Below are 7,824 nucleotides of genomic sequence, written 5' to 3'. Positions count from 1 at the left end.
TCGCAAACATCAACAGCAGCACTCAGAGTTAGTTCTGCCTGAAGAGTGCGGCCTGCTGTATATCCCGTCCTCGGCAGGGACTATAAGCTGCGTTTGTTCACCGGCTCCAGACACACTGAGGCAATTTATGAGCCTCTGGCTGCGGGCTGATTAGAGCAGTGCTTGTAAAATGTATTTTGGCATGTATGCGGGGTTTTACTGGAGCTCCCCCTGTCACACATTACCCATACATCAGCGGTGAAAGAGAGAGGTGAAACGAGAGCGGCGGAGGGAGGGTGACGGTGTCAGTGTCGGGAGAGGGCATTGTTTAATCCTCCCGAGACTCCATTTTGGAAATGGCTTCCATCAAATTGTCATCACCTCGTATTTTTTTTTTTTTTTTTTTTTAGGGAGAAACACTAGATGACGTTGAATCATTGTCTCCTGTCTTCACTGTCGTTTTCTTCGTGAGCTCAGGTGTATGAAGTTGAAGAAATATGTCTCTTAAGTCTTCAGTGATCACCTGATAGCCTTCGTTAAAATTTCTATTCTCACTAAAACAATTGGTTGCAACAATTGGTCTTTGAAGTAGACAACAGCACAGCATTCACAAGTATTCTCTGGCCTGTTTCCAAAACTCCTCTGAGCTCCTCAGGAAGGATGCATGAGCTCTGCTACCTGTCACCCAACTTTCAGCATGATTTGCGACAGCGCGGCCTGACCAGAACAATTGCATTAAAAAGCACCCGAAGGCCCCAACTTGTCAGACTCCGCCGATACCATGTGAGATCTTTATTAAATTACAATTATGAGACGACAAATCCTCTCATTGTTTCACCCTATGGACCGCGCTTGGACACGTGCCACTGTCACATGAACACAGGGTGAGTCATTTCTCAAGAATGAGTCTTCACCCTTCTGGCATCCTGTCCTCTATAGCAACAAAGAGCTGGGAGAAATATGAATCGAGCACGTTACTCGAATGGAAGATTCTTTTCTTTTCAATTACTTACTTTTACTTATTTTTTTTGGAGTGGGAGATTTGCTTCATTTGAGCTTTCTTCTGCCACCTCCAGCAGTTCGTTAGGTAGATGTGATTTCCGCAGGCCAGGTTATGGTGAACATTTGGACTTGTTATTGCACGAATAAACAGACGCAATTAAAAGCGCGGCCCGATGCATTCTATTAAAATAAAGTAATTCCAAGCTGGTGCGGCTCCGTGGCATGCCGGGACACCTGATTTAATGGATTCTTTATTCAGAACATTAGGAACACCTGTGCGGATTTTCTACATATTAAATGAATGAAAATGAGTGAAAATGAATAGTATATATGAATAACTTGCTGCTTGGAGGTTGCTAACTAATGAGTGTAGCATTAGAAGCAAAATAAGACTAATAAAACGTTTTCTCATTGTATGTGTATGGAATAAAAAATTTAAATTATAGCCTTAGCTTAATGACTGTAGTCATGTAGAAGTGTTACATTTGTACTGTAATACCTATTCTGAACCTTTTATATATAGCCCTTGACAAATATTCCTATGTTATAAAAAAAAAATAAAAAGATTTTTAAAATTATTCAGAATCTGACTTTTATGAAGACATACTGTAAAGGGTCATAAGTAGATCTGGTGAACTGAAAGAACCATCCAGGTCACCAAGGTCTTATATAGCTACACACAAAAATGTACACCAGAAATGTAAAAGTTTTGCTTGAATAATAATAATAACAAAAAAATACATACAAAAAGTAGGCTAGTCGATCCAAATAGCCTCCTTGAACTCTCACTTAACATCTGGCATTAATACTGAATCTACTTCATTGATTGAGCTTCATGTTCCCAGTTTGATACATACATAAAAATTGATTTGCTTTTAAAAAAAAAAACATCTCGACAGAGATTAAAGCACCTGTGAAACACAACCATAGTCGGCAAGTGCGCTCATGAACAGTTCTCACACATATCCTCGGACCCTCTCACATTCCAGCCTAAATATCTCAGTGTTCATTACCAAAATTATCTAGCAAGTCCAAACAATCACTCCGACCAACCTGCCTGGGTGCATTAGCGTTATTTATGACGCCCGTGTAAACATAAATTGAGGTGAATAGGAAATGAAGGCCTCTCTGGGGTGTCATTCCAGTCATGCTGGCAAGTAGTAATTCTCACACGCTGAAAACAATACAGTCTGCATATGATAATTCTTCCGGCGGATGAAATATGCCCGATACTTGGCATGTGTGTGGGCCGGGGCAATCACGTATGCAGAGAAGCGGCGGGCGCTCCGGAAGGATCAATAAAGTGCATGGGATTTGGGATTTATGATGACGTCCTATCGATCAATTAGAAGCTCACTGTTTGAGGCACTCAGGGATGCCAATGGGTATTATAACTAAATCTGGGGTTAGACAGAATTACTGTGTAACAGAAGATGAACTGCGGCATTGCACTCTGACAGTGACTGTCACACCTTTCCAGTGACTAATAAGTGTACATGAAGACAAGCTGAGTGTGATCGAGTGTGTGTGCTGACAGAGAAAGTCACTTTGTGATTACTAAAATGCGTTTAAATGTTATGAGCAAAAGCCTTCGTCTAAAGCCAGGTTTCTTTCTATTGTTATAACGCCTACATTCATAACGCGCATACCTTCATTTTTGGGTTGTAAATTTTTCTGTAGTGGCAATCCCTCTCATCTTCAAATGCATGCCTGAAAATATCAGTAGGGCCAAAATAAGATGGAGAGAGAGAGAGAGAAAACCCCTCCTCCTGGGACTTCTCCAGGGGAATGGAGTCATTTAGTAGATTTCTCTCCGTGCGCCTATCACTCAAACCAGGCTGCTCTCACCACACAGCTGATAATCATACATATTCTATGCGCCGGAGCGCCATAAATCTCTGTCCCTGTTTCATCCTTCCGTCATTCATCAATCATGCAGAGAGCAGGATGAAACACTGCCTGCTCGCAAATATATCATATTAGTACCTGGGATGTTTACCAAGATAATGTGAGACAACAGCAGAGGGTGAAATATAGCAGCACTGCATTGCTTAAATTAAAACCACTCCTCCTCCCCTTCAGACCACCCTCTGCTGTGGGAGCCTGAGGTTTATGTCTGCAAGGAGTTTCAGAGTCGGTGCCCAAGTGTCCTTAACCTTCTCTCACCTTGATACATAACTAACTTTTTAGAGGAGACAAGTTACTTAAATAAAACTTCTAGAGTAGATTATGTTTCAGAGCAGGTGTACACTCAAAGAACTGGGTGTTATATTGAATAACCAATATAAAATATGTCCGGAAAACAGCTTGGTATTCATAAGAGTGGTAACTGCTTTTGTTAAGTAAACCACCTTTTGAAGGTCTCATATTGGGCTCAAATAAAAGGTATATTCACTGCTTCATAGTTGACATTTGGCTGCTAGTGGACTTTCTAGAGGCTGGTTACTTCAGTAACCCTCATGTATTTATCCTAACCCAAATTCTGGGGTGAAACTGCAGGGCAAAAATATATTGGTAATTCATGGACGAAGCTAGCTCTTCTTGCCATCGCCAAAATGTAGCCGAACAACCCATGGTCAATTTGAGGATAGGAACAGGGTAGGAATGCTAACAAAGCTAACTAACTAGATATAGCAATTTTTATCAAAACTCTTTACCCCAAGAAATTGTGTAAATGTTATATATTATATTATATTATATTATATTATATTATATTATATTATATTATATTATATTATATTATATTATATTATATTATATTATATTATATTAGCCATTTCCCACATAAGTACACACGCAACATGCTGTATATTTTAAGGGTAGCTAGCTCATAGCTAACACGGTGTTATGTTTGTGAGGGGATGGGGCTTTTTGTTCCAAAGTTAAGTATTTTCTATTGAAAATGAGTGGAGATATTAACCTATGCACATGTATATATAGTTATATTACATCATTAACATAACATTTGCTTACCACATTGTAATTTCTATCTTATGTTTACTTGTCTTTTATTGTGTTGTCTTATGATATATTATATTGTTGTATGTAAGTCTCATTCTTCTGTCTTTTGATATATAATTGTGCTTTTGTATTTTTACACTGTGGTAAATTGGAGTTGATCTCAGCCCCTCGAAATCAAGATCTTGACAAGATGTTCATTTGTACAATACAAAACTCTAACCAGCAATAAACTGGATCTCATGACTGATCTTTGATGGCCAATGCTGATCAAAGATATATAGTCTTGAATCCCTCAGAACGCAACTGAGTGGATCAGTGGGCATCCCTATTCAATACCCCTGCACCAAACTGGCAATTAATCATCAACGTTTGAATTGGATTTTGATACTGTACTTCACTCTGGTGCATTTAACTCTTCTTTCCTTATTTCTTCGTGTTCTGTATTGCTTCCCTGATATGGATTTTTTTCCAACACCTTTGGTCAAGAGTTTCATGCCACATTCTTAATGAATAAGATCGGTCTTTCGGTGTTGCAGTACTACAGTAAAAGTTACAACCTGAGCAAGCATCTCCCAGTTCCCCAGTAGGTATGTTACAAGAGAAGTTCACACCATTGTGCAAATTGCAGGGAAGCAGTGAAAGACAATTTCCCCAGACTAACAAGTGATTGACAACATAGCTACTACAACAACACAGCCATGTTCGATTACACTGGCAAAAAGCCTAAACCATAGCATTGGGCAGAACATAGAGAAAAGCATCGATTATTGTGTTTTATAGCCTTTAGCTATTCTATTCCGAAAAATTCTAAAGAGCCATTAAAGCCAAGAGAATATTAAAGAGCCATTCAGACATTAAAATCCTGCTCTTTTTTCTTCTTCAACTGGGACCTGTATTTTAAAGACTGCACATGTCCTAAAATATGCACAAGTTTGTCATTGATGGAAGAGTTTGAAGTGAAGGACACCGTGTGTAGTCGGTGTAATAAATAACCACGTAATTATATTTCCAATGGATTTGTTTTTCGTCCTGAGTGAGCACCATGTAGTTTTCCCTCCACTTCACAAATAAGTCCATGAAACGTACATTACACTGTATCTTCCCTCACATTAACTACACTTATGCTATTGAATTTCCATTGGCATATCCTGATGGCGTGTATCATTCTAAAAATCATTAGCAGCAATTACCTTGGGCTAATATCTTTTATTTATTATTCAGCAGTTGGGGGAAAAAGATGGAGTGCTACTCTATTAGCTGCATGTATCTCATAGAAAATTAAAAATGTCCACAATCAAAGCAGAGCGTCAATCTTTGAGTCAACAATTTGCTTTTTTTTTCATTCTATATATATTTTTAGCAGGTTCCATTCGAGTCTGTATACAGTATATTGGTATTTTTGTTCACCCGGGCTCGTAAGCTACAAAGCTGTGTGTATACTGCACTCACAACGAAGGTCCTTTCCCTCTCGAGTATATCCCCTTTTTAGATTAGAAATGTAATTTGAAGAGATGAATGTATTCTATTACAGTTTGCTGTGATCAGGAGTACTGCTGTGCGGAAAACAGCATTGCTTCCCGATTATTGAATTTTTATGGCCAGGTAATTAATTGCAGATTCCCTGTTTTGTTCTATTTCTTCCTCTCTGACATTTTAATTTCGACAAAAAGCCACGGTCTCCGCACGGCCCTTCTCTGGAGATCCTAATGGCCTATAAAACATGATGACTTATAGATATGGCGAGACTTCACTTTGCCAATGATTGTTTGAAACCTTGCTGATCACACAGAATTTAGTCCCCCCTCTTGCTTCCTCCCAACTGCCATATCATCCCTGCCGTTCCCTCCCAACCGCCTGAATTCATTTCTTGTCAATTAAACTGCAGCTACAGTGTCCCATCTGAAGAATAGGAATCTATCAATGTGTCATCGGCCGGGAATTCATTATTGCACGCGGCCCGGGTAACTTTTCAAAAGCAGCGTTCGGGCCATTATTCCTTAAAGACGATTGTCATTACTTGACCAGGCAGGCGAGTGTCCTTGGCGTGCATTGCAAGCGCTGCATTTAAGGGCAAGGGGGAATCAATCGTGGCGAAGGGTGACAGACGCCATATCTCAAGGCAGACAGGTTTGAATGCTTATATCAAATCAGAATCCTTTGCTAGCACAGGGAACATTAGTTACCCTGATGTCAGGCGCACATGTAGGCCACAGCCAGCCGTCCTGGAAGAGAGAGGGAGAAGGCGGTTTGTTATTTTATCCAGGTCGGCTAAAATGTCCTGCAAAATTGATGAGCAACAATTTTTTTTTTCTTTCTTGCATATTAAGAGCATATTTAATGCCCGGGCTTTTGCATGCGGCAACCAGAATGGGCTTGGAAATGTATATAAGAAATATTATAATAAAAAAAAATAGCGCATGCTATAATGCAAATTCAGCAAGCTTCAGCCAAGACTATGGCTCATTACATTAGGCACCGAACGGACTGTATTAGCATTTAACAATAGCCTCCCTATTATGGGGAGATACAGAAGAAAGGTTGATATGAATAAGTCTGGGCTGAAACACTAATCTTTCCCGTGTCCCTCGCTGCCGCTCTAATGTATGTCCACGGGAAATCTATCCAGCGGTGTTTATTTATCATCCCTCCTTTGCTTCTTTCTTTTCCTGCTGTCCCCTCGTCATGGCGCTCCTTTCTGCTGTGTAAGCACAAGTTCGCGCAACATATCACTCCTGAAGCGCCCCCCCCACCCCCACCCCCTCCCCCTAACCTTCAAGAGTTCTCCCTGTACAGTCTCCACCGCTCCGTAATGGCTGATGCAGTTACCATATTTCAGTCCTAATTGGGTCGGAGCTACAGAGCCAATTTGGGACGGTAGTTTGGAAGAGAGTGCCTCTGCGACATTGTTAGGCACTGGGATGTCTTGCGTGTTGCCAGGTGCGGATTGTAATTGCCACTGAATGAGAAGAGGACCTTAGAAGTGGAGGACCACTGTGGTTTGTTGAGGGTACTTTATCCACAGCAGTGTTTTTCACTCCTTTTCCTGCTCAATAAGTCAATACAAAGAAGATGAGACCGGGTGACTTGTCTTGTTTACATCTCCTGGGCTTATTTTTTTTTTTTTTTTGAGGAAACTCTGTTGCCCTGAGAGAACAGTGTTTGTTCAGTGCGTCCAAGTTGTGCACTCATCAAAATGACATACGACTTACCGAGCGTTTGCTGTATTCTATTTTCTGCCATCATCCTATTTTCTCCCGTGAAGCAAATGCGCTATATTGTCCATGAGACATTGCTCACGGATGAAGATGCGTCTTTCTGTCTGACCTTACGTGTCGCTCCTCAGAGCCGGGATCTATAGCAGCCATTTTCTCTCAAGCCAGTCATGAAAAAGCAAGAGATGTAAATGTCAGTCTGTGTCTCCTTAACACTCAATAAAGGCCCGGGATTGGGCCCTCCGCTCCGCCAGTCGATTGGCCATCTAATGAGGAGAGGCCTTACCATAACTCTAAAAGATTCACTGCTGTTTGTGTTTCACTAGAGGCCCTAGCACAGTAATAATTCCAAGTGGATAAATGTTTTCCCGATAACAAGCTGAAATAACCTGTCGGGCTGAAGTTGATGTAGACAAGAAGAATCACACAATTAGCGATCAGTGGGGATTTATCCTGGTAGCGGGAGACGGAAGGCAGGAGGAGCTTAGTCCTTTTTTCTGTCTGGCAAATATCAAGGCTACCCTGATCAGATGTCCTCTTTTCCCTGTATTTCCTCAGCCCCGTGTGTCATTTGGTCATAGCCTTTACCTTCACAGCAGCCCTCTGTGTTTTTACCTCTAAATGCCCCCTCACGCTAGCATTTAGCTTGGTAATGTAATTGAAGCCGCTC

The sequence above is a fragment of the Mugil cephalus genome, chromosome 13, assembly GCF_022458985.1.
Source record: "Mugil cephalus isolate CIBA_MC_2020 chromosome 13, CIBA_Mcephalus_1.1, whole genome shotgun sequence".
Taxonomy (NCBI): domain Eukaryota; kingdom Metazoa; phylum Chordata; class Actinopteri; order Mugiliformes; family Mugilidae; genus Mugil; species Mugil cephalus.
The sequence above is the reverse complement of the archived record's forward strand: the minus strand, read 5'-3'. Positions refer to the sequence as shown.